Source organism: Labrus mixtus, chromosome 22 (assembly GCF_963584025.1).
Source record: "Labrus mixtus chromosome 22, fLabMix1.1, whole genome shotgun sequence".
Lineage (NCBI taxonomy): Eukaryota > Metazoa > Chordata > Actinopteri > Labriformes > Labridae > Labrus > Labrus mixtus.
Window position 1 is genome coordinate 16,268,075 of NC_083633.1, and position 18,617 is coordinate 16,286,691.

The 18,617-nt window shown below is 42.2% G+C and overlaps 1 protein-coding gene across 5 annotated transcripts in view; it reads right to left on the reverse strand.

Moving 5' to 3' along the window:
* syt1a (synaptotagmin Ia) overlaps positions 1-18,617 on the reverse strand; it is a 145,922-nt gene that overhangs the window by 79,131 nt on the left and 48,174 nt on the right. For 4 of the 5 annotated variants that reach the window (XM_061029495.1, XM_061029493.1, XM_061029494.1 and 1 more), the window contains exon 3: positions 8,815-8,887. The exons of the other annotated variant lie outside the window; for it this stretch is intronic. The gene's annotated coding sequence lies outside the window, so the exon portion shown is untranslated. The remainder of the gene's footprint in view (positions 1-8,814; positions 8,888-18,617) is intronic. 5 annotated transcript variants of the gene reach the window in all.

Sequence of the window (18,617 nt, forward strand, 5' to 3'; positions counted from 1 at the left end):
CACGCTTCATAATAACATAATGAATGAATGGGGGGGGGGGCAATCGTGCTTGGGTACAGCACGGTACGGATGGCCAGTGTGACCACGCCCCTTAGAACGTTGGACTGTGGATTCAATTGTTGTAGCAATCAGCAAAATTTGTTGAGTGCTTTTGTTTGATTTATAACTGCTGGACCGCTTTTGTTCTCTCTTCAATTTTATGCATTACTGTTGTTCTTTTAATCCACTGTGGTATTATTTTGATCTCTGTCATAGTAATGTTAGGTTGTAGTATTGTTTTTAGCTTGTGGACTATCTAATTGCTGCATTAAATGGCACTCTGAATATTTACAAGTAAGGGGCGGCTGTCAAAAAGCATTGAGACTCTGTTAATAGAAAATCAAACTGAGCTCAATAATCAACCTCTCGTGGATCTCATGAAAGGACCCTGATGCTCCTTTGATTCTTGCATTTCAAAAACACTAATGAAAACATGAATACCTATGAATTTCTTGGAAAGCGATAAACCTGTTTTAAACATCGGATCAAATGAGTACATGTTATGTGAAAGCAGTCGCCTCATACTGATGTATTCTGCATGTACAGCTCATTGATTTAAATGTGTTGGGTTTTTTTTTTTTAAGTCTGCCAAGCTTCTTCTATCTTTTCCCCAGACAAAACAGGCAGATCCTTTCAAAGAAAAAGGTCTAAAGATCAAGTTAAAGCTGTCTGCCCTACACCAACAAACAGACTAAGATAATGGCTACAGCTGGTCAATTCAATTTATTACATAAACGACAATGTGACTCCACATTGAATGAATGTTCAGAAACAAAATGATGGCGATAACGCCGTAAGATTATGATATAAAAGTGTTGTGTTTCAGGCTTGTTTTGCTGCCCCCCAGTGATCAAAAGAGATTAGTGTACAGCTTTAAAGCTCCTGTGAGGAACCTTCTGGTTGTCCCTTGTGGACAAAGCAGTACGTGTGTAAGTCTGACACCTACCTGGCAGCCGCACTAAGGGCCAGATTTACTAAAGGTTTGCGTGTCTTAAAACGTGTGCAAACTTGATACCACCAGCAAAAAAAAAAGTGCTTTCTGATCTACTAACGGCGCGCAGTGAGGATTGCGTCTTTCATATGAGCAAAACAACACGCATTGACCATTTAATACGTTTGCCTTAATGAATATGCACTATGGGGCGTTTCTGCCCTAATGGAGAAAATGCAAACAAGTTAAGTTAGTACACGCATTGCGATTTACCAAGCCTGACAAAAATTGCGGTGATTGTGACGGTGTCTGTATTTAACACCTTTGAAAGGAACGTGCTAATCGAGCACAGTGTTACACACAACGGGCTGCTGTTATTGTAGTTAGGAGGAGGCATAGGCACAACAAAAGAAGGCATACAGATCGCGTTTTTCCCCACATGTGTTTCCATGTTTCAAATGACAGAAAAATAAATGGCATGCATTTATTTTTTTAATTTGATTCAATATTCTAATCGTTAAGGAAGAGAAACAGCATGATTAAACTACAGGCTATTGTTGCCATGTAGCCAAACAAAACTGAACATTCACAGCCTCTGCATTGTATGGAATTTCAACATTGACATTTATGTCTTCCTGTTTCCCTCTTTTCGCCAACATGACATTTTAAACTGGGGATTTCCTTTTTCTCGGGTCGCGCGTCTCTCCCCCAGCTCGCCCCCTCCGGTGCGCTCCTCTCCATAATGCGCTCGTCACCTCCCTCTAAAGCCCGCTGCTGTGTACTCTGTAGGACGCTTGGATTGGGGTACCTCACCACTGCTTGTACCCCCGTCTTCGATACCTTTTTCCAGGGCATTTATGTCCGATCAGACACAGCGCCGGCCAGCTGTCTGGTGCGCAACAACGGCCCGAGTGTAGAGCGCCCGGTGCCACAGAGGACACAGCTCGCACCTCCTGCGCAATGTATGACACTTCATTCTTAAGATTAAGGGAAGAAAAGAGAGGTCCTGTTTAATGCCGAGGTTTTCTTATATCCAAAATCTTCTTTGTAATATTCAGATTTATCTCCTATAACTCGAAAGTATTGTGCGTTTATTTGCCTCTCCCACTAACACCTATTTTGCGCTTGCAGTCTTCCTGCTTTCCGTCCAAACTCTCCGTGATGTAAACCAGTAGAACACGCAAAAGCCTAACTTAAATAGTACCGCCTCCACAAGGATTGCACCTGGTGTCATTCACGCACATTTTCTTAGTAGATCACCCGCGAAACGCCCACCAACCAAACGTGCAAACTTTGGGAGTGAACACGCAATTTAGTACTCTGTAATTGGGAGCTTAGTAAATCAGGCCCTAGCAGCCATTAATAATAGATATATAGAAATGATGGCTCTTCTTCTTGATGGTCTTGTTTGCTTTTGTAGCAGTAGTCAGTTTCATGACCAAATAAAAAAAACCCTCACATGAGCTTGCACACTGCAGTTAAGGATATTGCTACAGAGATGACCTTGATTATTCATTTTGACCTTTATTTAAATGTAAACGCCGCTGAGGATATTTAGGTAACCTCCGTTGTTTATTAAAGAACATCTATTAATGTGCTCTGCGGTCTTCATATCCTCTCCTCCTTTTTGAACTCCAGTCACAAGGCACTGCAGAGGTCACAGAGGTCACATCCCATTCATCCCAGTAGTGATAATTACGACATTCTTACGGAGAGATGAGTGGCCCTTTTGACCCGAGAGTCCTCTTGACTCACGCACGCGAGCAGGAAGAGGAGGGCAACGTGACTGGAATTCATTTGGACCGATGACTGGAGCCCCTTTGCAACGCGAGAGAACACCGTACAGTATGGAGGTAAAACGTTTCAAACAAACTAGACTTAGCTTTTGACTGTAATTTGGCAGGCCTCTGTCTAGGACAGGATCGAGGAGTCAGCGTTAGAGCGCCCCAGGCCGAGTCTGTGCAGGGGACTCAGAAGGGGGATTAGCGGGGATTTAGAGAGCAGTAATTACCCTTGCCCATGGAGGGTCTGGTAATTTAATTACCTTAGCCATTCTGTTATTGCCCAGCAACACTGAGGCTCCAAGGTCAGGGGGTAGGGACATTTCAAAAGATGCTAAATTTGTTTATGACATCACTACAATGAATCCTCTATTCTGATTGGTACACTGCTGCAACATACTGCCTGGTATTTCTGTACAGCAGACCGATTCTACAGTCACATTTCTGATTACAGACACAGCAAGGTCCGGCCATTTTATCGTTTAATAAGAGAATGAGAAAAACAGCATATCTTTACTGCACAAGATTGAAAGACAAATTTAGAATTGGTAAATGGTAAAACAGACTTGAGCTCGTATAGCGCTTTTCTGGTCATCTGGCTACTCAAAAGCGCTGTTACACCGCAGCTCACACTTATCCATTCACACGAGCAGCGGGAGCAGCTTGGGGTTCAGTGTCTTGCCCAAGGACACATCTGACATGCAGCTGCAGGCGCTTGAGATCGAACCCCTGACCTTCCAGTTGAGAGACCTTCCCACTAATCCCAGTTATGACCGCTTGCTCCCCATACATTAGAAAAGTCGACACATTTCTTCCAGGAAAATGAAAACCCTCAAAGGCTTTTATCATGCATTATTCATCCTATTCAAAGTATATATGGAAATTCTCCAAATTCTGTATGATTAAAGTCACAGAACATCATCATGAAACATAATGCAGGGCTGATTGAAGCACATATAAAGAAAACGGTCTGTCTGTGTGCTTTAGGGTAGAAGGCTAACATTATGTTGCACTGTGTATTTAGCATGAATACAAATGAACTCGCTTGTTGCTGTTTATTCATCTCAGGAACTACAGTTTCCAAAGAGGAGTGATTCATAGTTGAATGCATGACGTTCATAAGCTCTTAAGACGTAGACCTGCTAAAAGGATCCATCATGAGGCCAACCTAATAACCTTTTGTTGAGAAAGTTTTGAAACGAAGTAGAATAATGGTTAAGCGAGAGTGATGAGGTTAAAGAGGAGTTGATTTGATGGGAGAGAAAAGAGAGACAGTTGAGGGATGTGTGGGAGCAGCAGCAGCTCCCCCGCACAGGAGGGAGAGTCACGATCCACAACTGAACGGCTCAAAGTGACACGCCATTAACACGCCGCCGACAACAACTCCCGTGCAATCACACGTTAACCGCACATGTTCCTAACTGAGATATTAAGCAAAAGCAATGCCCAACATGGCACTTTAATACAAATCATCCACTTAAAGTCCCCTTAAGCCACGCACTGAATGAGTCCTGATGCCACTACGCTTCAGGTTTGTCATTTGAAACTCAATCATTCACGTTCGGTCACCAAACATTAAGCAGCATCACAGGGAATTCAATACATCTATAAGCTGCAGCGGGGAGATAAGGTCCTAAACCCACCTGCATGCTGCACAAGCATCCATGCAAACACAAATGCACACTGACATTTGAATCTGGACTCCTACACACGTCAGTACCTAAGGTAGACACGCTGCATCAAGCCCTAACAGACCTATATATTCTGGACCAGGGGTGGTAGCTCAACTGATGTGCATTACAATCATTGTATTAATTGGAAGCCATAAGGGAAATTGTTTTTTCTGTTTTTCGAGTCATATCATTTTGTTCCAGCGCTGTGATGACGATGACTCTTCCTGAATCTAAACATCCACAGTTGTACCAGAAAGCTCTGATCCAACTCCAAGGCCGAGTGAAAGCAACAGATTGAATTAAATCCTTTTAAAAGCATAAACTCTCGACTGGTTCTTCTCGTGACATTTCTATCTAATAAAGTAAAAAAAACATTTTCCTTAAAATAAGCTTTCACAAGATCTCAGTGTGGCTTCTAGATTTTGTTTCCTGCCAGTTTAGCTTGTTAAAAATGATACTAAACCCAATTAAGGAGTCAGATTTTCTAGATTACTAACCAAACAAACAACAGATGAAAGTCCATAATCTTCAAAATGATCAACACTCATCACTAGAGATGTACAGATTAGGAAAACCAGGGCTGATACAGATACCGATGTTTGAAACAACAATTGGGCAGATGGCTGATTTCCATGTTTTTTGTGTGTCTCTTTTTCTAATGAGCCATGTGAGGAGATGCATTTTAACAGAGGTTAGTTGTCCCTCCTCTTGAAATGTGACAGGAACATGTCTTACAAACTACATGTCACTGATCTTTCCCAGAGAGGATGCAAGACTCCCACACTGACGTCATTTTCTTTCATGTTTACCTAAAGTAGCTGCTGCTGCAAGGTTAGACTGTATTTTTCTGCAGTTTTTGGAAATGTTCTCGCTCTTAAACTCCATCTAAATAGACCGTACGTCATTCAAATACTTCGACGGGAAACTGTTTTTCTGAGGAACTTTGTGCATACAGTCTGGTCAGATCAGTGCCTTCCTGTGCACAACAGATAGCACAGTTCATGTCAGCACAATCGCTCATTAGGGAAAGAACTGAATCTGTCCGTCAAGCACCTGTGTTTGGGGGGGGAAAGCGTCCAGACAGATGTTTCCTGGGACTCTGCAGGATGATTGATGCCCTTATTGTACAGCTGTTTAACATGCCAGACACCCAAGGGGTTTCCTGTTCTTCTTCCCCCCCTTTTTTTTTTTTTCAAGCAAAAGAAGACGGTGGATTGGCAGCTTTCCAGAATCGGGTCTATCAGCAGACATGTATCACATATCAGTGAAATTACCTTCCTCTGCAGCCCACTGGAACATGTAGAGGACATGAGCAGCTGCTGCCAGATCCCCCCGTACACCACCTGACGGGTGCGATGCTATCGACTTGGCAGAATTAGGCCGCCTCGCCGAGCAATAATTACAACAAGAGATCTTAATCTCAAACGAGAGAACGAAAGCGTCGGAAAAATGGAGCGAAAATCTCTCGCGTGAAAATCTTCCCGCTTCCACCTAGTCTCTCTTTTGTGTCACACCCCCACCTCTACCCCTGTGAAGATCCAACCCCCCCCCCCCTATTCGTCACCCCACGAAGTCACCTTGACGCTGCCCTTCACGGCCCTCCATCATCGCATCGCAGGACACATCACACAGTCTTGTTTATAAAATCAAGATGAGGTGTTTGAGAAAACAGCTTCCTTACCATAAATACAGGACTGGTATTATATGAGGTAGCTCATATAAATCGTATTTTTGTCTGCTCAAATCCACACAAGACGAAAATTAGGCCACTTAAGGAAGAGGATAATAATAAAAACCAGACGTGATCAGGCCCAACAAAGTTAAATCAAGCTTAAATTATATAAATTGATGGGCTTGAAATTTCTACGAACAGCTTAATCATGGTACAGCAGAAGTTTGGACTCGGTATATTTTCTTAATTCCACACATATGGAGTTCTGAGTCTTGTTTATGATATCACTGATAAACGGTTTAAACGAATATGTGTCAGAAAAAATAGCCCTGTGTGTTACCAGAGAAGGTAGAGGACAACAACACTGTGAACCAAACCGGGATTTATTTTCTATCTTAAATACAAAACTAAAGAGAGGAGGGCACTCTGGGACTCTCTCTTTGAAACTCTTTGACCGAGTCTGCCCTAACAAACGCTGCTGAATTGCATTGTTTTAGCAAAGAAAATTGAGGCTCCGCTCATGACCACACAACGCGGAAGTAGACAAACACTCCTCTCGCTCCATCCGAGCTGCATCCTTCTCACTTTTCCGTCTTCTCTCTCCCCGTTCTCGGCCTCTCCGCGGACGCCGCTCTGCCACTTTGGATCTGTCACGGGCAATAAGGATGAAAAATTGGCCTGCTCTTTGGGTCCCCAGTCTGTGCGCCAGTTTCAGCCTCCACCTTCACATGCCCGGAGGAGAAAAGAGCGCCGCACTCGCAAAACAAAATGGGATTTAACAAGGCCGGAATCAGTCACAATGCCTCGGTAAATAGCTGCTGAACCCTGCCTGAACCAGCGGCGGCGGTTTGAATACAGACTTTAACATAGAAGGTGGGAGTGAGAGGATGCAGTTTGACGGTGCAGGGCGGATTTTAAAGGTTGGAATTCATGACAGAACACAAATAAGAAGAAATGGTTACATCAGAAAACATGCCAAAGTCAGCATGAATAAAATCTTTGATTCTTTCACAGCGGCGCTCTCTGATCTCTTTTTTGTGTTCTTGAACACAACATAAGATGTGTGTGCTCTACAATGCAATTATTTTTAGACTGGACTAGATATAGGTATACAGAAGGGTCAGCAAGGTACATTGGGGCGGCTGTGGCTCAGTTGGTAGGTCAGGGGGTTCGATTCCCCTGCAGCCACATGCCCGTTTGTCCATGGGCAAGACACTTAACCCAAAGATGCTCCTGCTGCTTCATCGACAGTGTGAATGTGTATGAATGGGGTTATTTCTGATGGTCACACAGCAGCGTCTCAGCCATCAGTGTGTGAATGGGTAGATGTGACCTTTGATGTAAAAGCACTTTGAGTGGTCAGAGGAGCTCAAGTCTATTTCCCAGTGACATTTTTTTGATCTTGACTATTGTTGCATGTTACGTGGTCACAGTGTAAGAGCGTATGCAAGATTTTTTTTTTTTTTTTTTTATAAATGATTGCATTGATTTGTCCTTCACAGAAATAATTCTGTTTTGTGTATATAATGTTGACGGTCTTTGTTGGAGGGTGTAACAAATGCCAGTATTGAAATGATGCTGCTTCAGTTAGAGTTTCATAAATAAAAAAAAAGGACTTCAGGTTTATCTTCAGGTTTAAAGCCTGTAATATTATTCAAATAGTAGCCATGTGTAAATAATAATGAAGAATATTAAGGATACAAAACATAACTGAGATGCATGTAGATGCATTGTGATTTGTTTGTTTGAAAATAATTCACAGTTAGAGTCATGGTTTAGTGAGGAGTAGAGCCGTGAGATTTGTGATCTGTAGCACCACTAGTTATTGGTGATGATGTGCACATTCGAGTGTTGCAAAATATTTCATTTAAAAACTTGTCATTGTCTCTTACTTTCTATTCAGTATCAGTGCCAACTACAAGCTGCAAATGTAACTTCAACAGATACACATTAATATTAGTTTTGGCACGAGTCGATACACAACAACAAAGCCCAAAGTCTTTCTCTGTACTTAATATTCAGCATGAGAAACTGTATGAATCAGAATCTGAAGGGACACATGATTCATCTTCTTCTGTTCTCCTGATAAGACTGACGGCACAATGAAAGGTGATGTTGTCAAAAGTCAACTTGTTTATGCCAGCCCCTTCTACAATATAAAATCAATACGGCATGATTCAACACATCAGATTCTGCATACCATGCCTGGGTTTTCATAATCCTCCATCCTTTTGCCGACCATCAGAAGAATGAATATGACATTACATCGTGATGCATCCGTTGTGCACCCAGCTAGATTTAAGGAGGTACGGCAGCTCGAAGCGTTCATGTCGAAGACCTCCCACAGGGGGCTAATACATTTTATGGTCCATTTACTTTACGACCTTTTGAATTCTTAATGAAATATAAAACATGTATGACATAAAATCTTACACGGCAGGGCAATAACATGACAATGAAATAGCCTTAAGTGAACCTGAAATGATCTCCAGGGGGGGACTCGTGTGTTGAATGGAGAAATAAGATAAACATACACACAGCAAAAAAAACAAAGAAGAACTAATTTATGGATTGAAGCACTTGCATGTGGAAAAATAAGAGCAACTGTAGGAGCATGTCATAATAGATACTGCCCAAAAAAAAGTTTAGTTGCATTTAAAAATAACCAAAAACACACGTGGAGTTTGTTTTTAAGTGTATAAAAGGAATTAGACTAACCTTCACCTCAACAAAGCCTGCTGTAGGGTCTCTTTAAAAGCTTCCTCCACTCTCACAGGCAGCCACTGAGGATCTAGAGGAGATGAAAATAAAAAGGAAGACCATTAATTGTCTGATTTATGTTCGCTCACAGAGTATTCTCGGGGTATCTCTGAGTTAATTCAAGGGGTTTCTGGCCCAAAAGATTCTGCTAAATGTAGCAAAAAATAGAGGAAAGTTGTAGAAAAAGAGCCCACTTAACCAAACTAGTTAGGGTGGTCTTTCAAATGTACTTATTATTCATTTGAGGATATTAAAGAACAATTCTGTTGTAAAACTGTACAGGCGGACAAGACTGCAGGTACACAAGACAAAGACAACACACTGCGTTGTGAGTGATCAAGAGAGTACACAATGGGCTCAAACTGCTGAATCCATTGTGTGAACTTTTGCCCCTGTTGATTGCACCATCAGCTCAGTAATCTGTGTCAGTGGCTGGCTGGCAGATATCCATGATCAATGGACTGTTTTTACAGACAAATGGCCATATTCAGGGAACGACCAGTGGAGAGCAGCCATGTGTTGGAAAACCAGTTACAAAAAGCAGCTGGGGATCTCCTCCCAACAGATGCATGCCTGCTGTGGAGGTGTGAGGACTTTCCCAGTTCAGCCAAGGCGGGGAACGATGGTAGCCACGATGCTATCTGCACTCTCTGTTGAAAAAGGAATCCAATGCAGAAGTGCAGATACCTGTAATAAAGGCTGTTCTAAGCAGCTTAAGCTAGTTGTGAAAAATACTCCAGTAGTACAGGAGGCCATGAGACAACTACCCCTCTGCACTGTAGTTGTTTGTATGTAGTCTGACTACTCATGATTGCCATTTATTCTCCACCACATACGGTGAAAAGTGTGTTTACTTGCCAACTGATGCATAGATTAAAAGCCACTGAAAATAAAGGGAATGTATTCCCAGACAGCTAATTGAGCCACTTTTCAATGCACCTGGGAATTAAATTTTATATACAGCAGCACTTGATTAAAAATCACAAAAATGATAGCCAACTGCTGGTTCATTTCATTTTTAATTATTGGTGATGTGTCCTTTTATTTAAGACCAAACCTTTGGTGCTTAATTGCTTTTTTTTTGGGGGGGGGGGGGGGGGGGGGGGGGGGTGATATCAGGTGTCAGCCTATTTTATTTTAAAAAATAACATCATATATAAGATGTATATTGGGTCCCTTTTGGGAACGATTGATTGCTGTAACACTTTCCAGCTGCTCTCGCATATAAAAATCACAAACAGGGAGCGCAGGCTGTGGTGACAGCAAGTCCCATTACAACCTTGCGCACGAATCAGTGACGCGTCATCGTTTAGAATGCGCCGCTAAATATGCATGCATAACAAATAGCGTGATCGGAACACAATGAGCATGTCATCGTGATTTTAGTCGCTAGCAAGTCAGCATTTGCCTTTGTGGCTTCAGCAGCCATCTGCACAAGTTCTTTTGTCAGGGCTTCCTAGAACACAGTTCCTTCCTACTGCGTTCTCACATTTTCTTTTACAATCCTTCTGCTCATCAGTTTTTAACACTTTTTTCACAGGATAATGAGACTCATTATGACAATCATTCCTCCAAATACCCCCCTTATTGGAATAATTTGTCCGAGTTGAATCACCATGGATCCAACTCCCCCCAGTTCCACCCAGGTAGTTTCTATCATTTGTTGACTTTAAGCACAGATTATTCAAATAAAATCTTGGTTGAATTCATGCAACCGCATCCCATTCCCCTTCCCAAACCTAACCTTCTGATATTACCAGCAAAGATGACATTAATTTCTCCTGCAGCACCCCAGATATAGAAAATGCAACATGCAGAGCAATCTCCATGCTCAACAACCTGTGCCAAATGCTTATGTAATGACACGATGAGGGGGGAAAAGGACACAATCTTTAGATCTGAGTGTAGACTGAGAACCAGTCGAGGGGAGGGAGGGAGGGGGGAGGGGGGGGGGGGGGGATGCTCAACAGGAGAGATATTGCCACGGTAATCTACACTGAGAGAGCGAGCTGTAGAGCAGGCTGACCTTGAAGAGTGTAACCTGCCAATCAAAGGAGTGTTTTCTCCTCGCTGACAGGCAGCCAGGCAGAAAGCAGAGCCCCAGATATGTCAGCTTGGTGCAGATGTATAAATGATGTGGGAGACACAAATAAAATATGTGTACCACTTTTCACACTTTCCTTTAGAACACTAGAATGTGCTTCGTATAATATGGATTTCCCTTACACTACACTCACACAGAGAGATTAGCTTTAAGGCCAGCTTTCTGTTTTTTACTTCGGACCCAAAGCTACAGGGAATAGCATAGTTGCCACAGAGTTGTAAATATCCTGTCTGTGAGGGAGAAAAGCTGGTAAACAGAATTTTGGCTTCTGAGAGCCTTTTAAAACATTCATCTGTTAACAAACTGGACACCCTGGATCATGCTTCATGTCCACCAACGCAGCAACCATGGCCAGAAGCAGTGGAAACTTACTTGAAAGGCTGGGTTATTTAAAGATAGCGGGCTACACACGGCTACAGCTATAAAAAAGAATAAAAGATCAGGAACCTTCATTAAAAGTTAGGATGCATTTTTACTTCCACACTTTGAACACTTTATTTTTCAGGAAAGGTTTTGTTTACGAAAATCTGTTTCCTTCTACCAAAGACACCTTATTAAAACGTATTGCTTTAAATTGTTCAGTATTTCTGCTATTTAGAGAGCAGAGGACGCATTTCTTAACAGCCCTCTTTGGTGTACAGTGACTTTTCCTCGTGGAGCAACACATCTCACATGTCGGTTAAACGCTCTTCCATCATACCAGGTTAGGTCGTCTGGGTAATACATGATTGATCTAAATAGAACTGCATTACCCATGGGGCATCTGTTTTCAATGATCTGTTCCCCCTTTTTCTTGCCTGCATCCATTATCCCCATTTGTGGCTGGCAAGCGCCGACTTCTGATGTTGAAAAATGACGCCAATTCAGAACAGTCCACAGCCTGTCCATTTGAGGCTCGCTCCAAAAAGCTCCAGAAGTTCCAAAACTGCCTCAGCGAGTCCTGAAGAAGTGGCGTACTGACAGCAGAGTAAAGCGCTCATCCATTGTCATTGGTTTTTAGACTATTTTTCTTTCAGGTTGTATGTGATAAACCAGCATCTTTAATGTCAGGGTGCCTGTATGTGAATGAAAAAGAAGAGCACTGCTGGATCCTTCGTGTGTTTACATGGCGTCCACATGTCTCCTACTAGAAAATTAATGCCTGTCATGTGCTTAGCTACTGTTTCCCCAGCTTGTCTCACAACAACCATGCTCGAAATCTACGTGAGGCAGACCTCTATGTGCAAAGGTCTCCACCAGGCAACCATCTGCTCTGGGCAAAACATCTCTACTACCATAAATGCTGCAAGCTTCTTCCTTCCATTTACAAAAGGGGAAATACGCAACGGTGCATGTCCTTTGCATTCAAACAAGCTGACTGGATTCGGCATGTGGCGAGGAATATAATGCCATGACATCTTAGGCCCAGCATGCTGCTGTTTCACTTCTACTTATTTCCTGAGATTTTCCACCTGTCTTTTTGCCATTTGCAGTCTTTCACCCTTTTCTGTCACCCAGACACCTTTTTTCTGTTGTCCATGATAAGGTTTTATTCGACTGCACGCCATTTGCCCACAATACCGAGCGACAGTGAACTAGAAATGTAACACGGTGCAGAGATTGACACCTGACAGTGGAATGAATACCAAAGAAAATATGAGGACTCCCAGAAAAAGCTGTAACTCAAGACTTACATGTAGACTTGTGTTTGATCATTTTTTACAGCTCTATTTTTTTGCAAGAAAGACATGTTCTTTCTTCCCATCATGTGACATTATGACACCCCTGTCTTCCGTCACGACACCCCGCCCGCTGTTCTTCACACCAAAGAGCCTGAATCGAGGCTTGGGTGGAGAAATGCAGTACCTTGGTAAAATGCAGACTCTGCAGCTGCTGGTGTATAAACACGACAGGTTATTCTGCTGTGACTCAAACTCAATCCTCTCCTTGTTCTTTTAATGGCTTCTCAATGGGAGAGTAATTATAAACCCCAGAGATCATTTTGAATGGTAAACTCCACTCATGTGGAGGCAGTCATTTTATAGTAGGACATACAGGGGTTAGTTGTGTTACAAAGAGGTAAGCTGTTGGAAAAATAGTGGTCAAAAAGACTGACTGACATTTCATTTGTATTGTTTGTTTGTTTTTGCAGCGTCATGTCACCTCCCATAGTTGTGGGAATGCAGCCTGACAGATCACGTTTCATCTCCAAGTGACGTCAAACAGATTTGTGATACACCCCAGCTTCTTTAAGAGACATGAAACTGGTGTTCACAATATCTCCAGCACGGGTCTTTATCCCTGTGGCACCGAGCTGTCCTGTACAGACACTGCCCTCTGAGCAAACAAGATTACATTGATGAACAGAGGCGGGCTTGTTTACTCCCTGTGTCAAGGTACTTTGGGGGTGACTCACTGTCAGCGAGGAGGAGAAACTTTGGAGACGGCAAGCTGCTTTCAGGTAATTCAAGGAATTAAAAGAAAAACTCTGATGAAAAGTTTACTTTTTCTGGTCACTTGAGGACAATGGCCAGAATGAAGTTCTTCAAAATTGTGCCATGTATCTTCATTATGTTCTCTACAGTTCTGTCCTGAAATGGCCTGCCTCAGTGGGCTAAAGGTGAGTGGAAAAATATGGATTTTTTAGCTTTCCATATCTTTCCCGCCAACACCATCACAACACATTTGTTAAAATATGTTGTTTTCAGCCATGCATTAACACATGAAACATCTAAATCACGCTAAAAGGATTTGGCTTAACATTGAATACTCATAATAGTATAATAAAGGATGCAATACCTTACGATATGATGCAATGCTTTGTGATGCGTTGCGATGTAATGCGGTTCCAAACGATATAACGGAGGACCACAGCCTCGCACATGGGGCGCGTGTAACAACCACCGCACTTCTGGCGCCCCAGAAGATTGGGAGTTTTAACCAATACAACTTTTCCCAAACCTCAACAAAATGTACATGTTACATTGCCTCAACCATGCTGTACCACACAATTACAATATCAGGAGCCTATAATGCAGGGAAAATGGTTGTAAATATTTTTAATTAACAGCATATTTCAGTGAATATATTGATGCAAATTAGGGTTAATTTGAGAGTCCTTGGCAACGCAGGCAACGGGCTTAAGGTCTCTTTTTTAAAGATGATAATTACATGGTATTTTTGCTGCTAATTATGGCTTTTCTTTAAGTGTCTTCACAACAAATCCAACGGTTTGAGTTTTGTGGTGCCACAGTGTCATTCAACACGGCAATACAATCAAACAATCTTGTTTGACTAAACCACTGAAGTGCACGTAGAAGGTACATGCTGACATACAGGACAATTGCTTGGTTGAGCAATGTGTATTGTGTCACTACATCTGTACTATATAAAGAGTGTTCATGGACTGGACCTGTTTAGATCACCCATGATCATGATGGATGTTGACATGTGTCTGGTCTGCTGTGCAATCGGTGGAGCTTGAGAGATAGTTGCGCGCTTGGTTGGCGGACAGCCATTTGAGAGTGGGCTCCATCTTGGCTGAGGGTGGCTGATTCCTATCTCATTCTCCGTCATTTCCCACAATGTCTCCTGGAGGCAATATTCCTATAGCTACCGGAGGGGAGATGATTGTTATTCAAGCACATGCCCCAAGCGTCAAACAGTGCACAGGCACCGTAAAGGGCCAGTGTATGAGTGGTAGGTGGATATATCATAAAAGACAGATTGGAGGTCGATACAGAGATCTTGGATAAAAGAAAAAACAAGACCTCTGTAGTAGCACTTAAAACACGATTTTGAGTGCTTTTCCAAGAACACACAAAAAGTCCCCATGAAACATACACGACATAAAAGGCCTTCACGTACAAGAAATCCATACAGTAAACTATAAAAAGGGATTGTTTGCTCTTGCATACATTGCAACTCACATACTAAGAGCATGCAAATAACAGGCAATGAAAGTTGGTTGTGCTCTTTACCGCTACCTAATACCGACTCCCTAATTGAATTTCAAGGCCTATGAATTTTCCTGAAGGAAAGGCAATCAAAAACATTTCAGATCAGTAAAGACCTTTAAGTGACACGTATGCATGATGCACGTTTATTTGTATTTGTATATTGCCATGTGAATAAAGTCTGAAGAACCTTTTAGTCTTACTAAATGTACCTACAAGGCCACAAAGCTGTGGATGTAATCATGAGCGCATGGTGTCTGTGGAGATCATGTATTCTAGCCTCCTCAGGTTTATGGCAGCAGAATGTAAATCAGAACGTGTTAACAGATGTGTCAGCTCTCTCTGTGGAGCTCTGTATGAACTGCATCAGTGTTCATAAGCTAGGAAGGGCAAGCAAGCTAAACTAGGCCAGAGGGGAGTCGTCTCCATGGCGACAACAGCAAAAGAACCTAATGAACCTGTGTAATGAAGCTACTTGTAAGTTGTTTTTGTGAGAGTACTATGACAACACAAGTGTTTAAATTCCATTTACAGCGTCACAGAAACCGATACAAGTCCTTTCTTTTTCCCCTTTGGACAGAAAGGAGTGGTGGTATTGTTTGTAGACGGACAACATGCGCTCCTCTTAGAGCTCTTTTTTTCTTTTTCTATATGTCAACCCCTAAACACACAAAGCAGTAAATGACACAGCTCATTTGACACGAGTCATTCGATGCTCCTATGGTGCACTGCAGGCATCAGATCTGAAATGCCAACAACGGAAGCAGCGGTACTGTAGGGAAAAGGTCACTATTTAGGTAAAGTGTTTGTATACTACAGATAACCTCATTTAGTGTCTATACGTATCTAAAAATTCAGCAAGGACATATCTTGATGATTAGATAGATGCTAAATGTCAAAGAAGGGTAGGGCTTGACACTTGCTGTTGTGCCTCAGTGGATGTTTAAACAATAAGGCAGATTTCAAAAGCATTGTGTCTTGTGCCTCCAGTGCTGTGCTTTCATTTCTTGTATGTATCACCAGAAATGCAGAAATTAAAGGCTTATAGTGCATGTTTGTTGCATTTAAAAAATATCTGAATCTTCATAATATGTAATTAATCCATCAGTGCTCCTCAGCTTGTCCTAGTTTCAGTTGTACAGATCTAACAAGTTAGTCAAAACCTCCTTCTCCACAGGAAGGTTTTCATGCCCCACCTGGGGGATCTCAGATTATTCCAAAGCTAGCTGAGATATATCTTCCCACCAACCAACTTAGGTCTTGACCTACCGTAAAATCCGGTGTATAAGACGCACTTTTAATGCCTTTTTTTTTTTTTGCCGTCATTACCGCGGGTGCAGCAGCCCCTATCACTGCTACCTGGGGTGATTAAAAACCTTACAGTCTATGTTAAAAACCCATCCCCATTCCCTGTGTATTGAAAGCTGAGTGCACGCTGTGCTGGGAAAGACGGCGACACAGACCAGGCTGGCTGCGCGACTTTTTCCACATATTTTCTCCCTAACAAGGTCATAATCATGCATTTATAAAAAAAACCAGTGGTATATTGTTCCGTAAATAAACCTTGTGGAGCGCTCTTTTGATTGAAAGAGTCCTATATTAAAGTTAAAGAGTGACCAGCGGAGTCGGGCAGCGCGACTCGCAACGTCACAAGCTAGGGAGTCTGTGCCTCACAACTTTCCCCGCAGCAGGCTGAGAGCTCAACTACCTTCCTGTAGCTATTAGGATAGCATGCACAGAAACTGCATGTCGTAGACATCGCTGAACACAATATAAATCGGCACGCAGGAAAACAGTTTCACCTTTTTTTTTTTCTCTCCAAGAGACCTTCAAAACGGTCTTATATACCGGATTTTACGGTACTGGACAAAACCTAAAATAAGGAAGGCAGAGAAGAAGCAGTTTAATCCAATGTCAGAAAACATTGCAACTGGTTCCTTTGGCAACTACTCTCTGAACTCCCTGTGGATGTCCAAGAAACTTAGCCTACAATAACAATTAAACAACCTTCTGTATACGCTGGTAATGAAGAAGCAATATCCTAATTCAGGAACTAATAGTCACAAGCATTTAGTTTTAGAATAACACAAAGCCTATACTTCAAGCCAATCAAAAAGGAAAGACAAACCTCCAAACGTTAGCTTGATGCTGCTTTGTTGCCCTCACTCCCGTTCATAAATTCATCCTACGCTTTCATTTTGAAACAAACAAACTACAAAGGTTACAAAATGAAGCCTAATGCATCTGGATCAGAAAAAGAGATTGCGACATCAGTGCCTTTAATGCACCTCTCAGCCTTGGGTTTTCCAGCAGATGATCAAAGCCAGTCTGGGTCCGTAAAAAGCTTGACTCTAGGGGCAAAGGGGTCCATTGACTCCAGCTCCTCTTCCTCGCCTTTGAGGGGCCCAATTTGGGTTTCCATTTGCTTCTGTTGCCTCTCTACTATTACCGAGAGTAGAGACCCTGAAAGATACTTCCTGCAATTCCAGATTGACGTGCAAAAGGGGAGAGAGGGCTTCAAAAGTGCAACAACAACAAACAAAAAAAAACTGTAAATGCTGTCATTTTCTTCATTTTTCAGGATGATTTTAAAAGTGTGATCAACAAGGCTGGGTGGGGTGGGGTGGGATGGGGTGGGGTGGGGGGGGGGGGAGAAAAAAGTGTCTGAAAGGCAAAGAAGGCTGTGTCAAGTTGAGCCCCGCTGAGACACTTAGCCCAGTGGGACATGTTGTAGCTTTGGTGCTTTTAAGCGCTGCAGGTAAAAGCACTCATATTTGTTTAGAGTCATCCTGAGATGCTCACATCACAGGAGCCATTTGCATCATCACTTGTTCAACAATTTCAGTACGTGTGTCATTTTTTTTCTTGCACTAATGCATTTTTCTAAGAACTGGTAAGTTTTGGGTTTAATTATACTCAGGCAGGTGATGGGAGCGAAAATGTGTTTCTCTTTTTCCACTTCTTTGTTGAACATAATCATTGCCTTTCTGTGGGGTTGTATTTCCTTTTAGGGCGTTTAAACCACTTGCTAGGTTCTTCAGAAACTTTCAAGATTACTAAAAGTTATCTTCTACCAAATAAATATGTCTTATTTTGGCTTTACCCTGGCAAGATTTCCCCACTTATCTGTCTGACAAAGCAGCCTGTGAGCATTTATTCTTGGAGGAGTGAATAAACCTGTTTTCAGAAATAACAGCACAGTCTAAGTCTAAGGAGGTGTTTTGTTACCTAGCAACTTGCCCGCAAACCAACGTTGATGTCAATGTTGAAGTTCAACATTAACTTAATAGAATTTGTAACATCGTCCCAACATACACAGCACAGATGAAACAGCATTAGACATCGTCTTTGGGAACAACCGGGTCAGGAGGGAGAAATTAAAAATCCTCTTTGATGTGGGGGAGCGTTGATGAAAGCACGCAGGCAGAAGGTTTCACCGGTGTTTGAACACAACAAACAGACACCTAGAATTATACTCCCATGTTCAATTTACAGCCGACTGTGAGCCAGCGCAGCATTAAATAAGCATCTGGGTGTTTTGGCTCAGGACGCCGTCAGCTATGCAGAGAAATCCTTTTTTTTTTCTGTCTGAGCGTCAGTGCAAAGATGTGACAGCAACTTGTATAACCTGAAATGAATAGAAGGAAACTACATTAATTGCTATGTTTACATTAACTTCTAATAATCAGGATAACAGGCTCATCAGAATAAAATGTCCACAT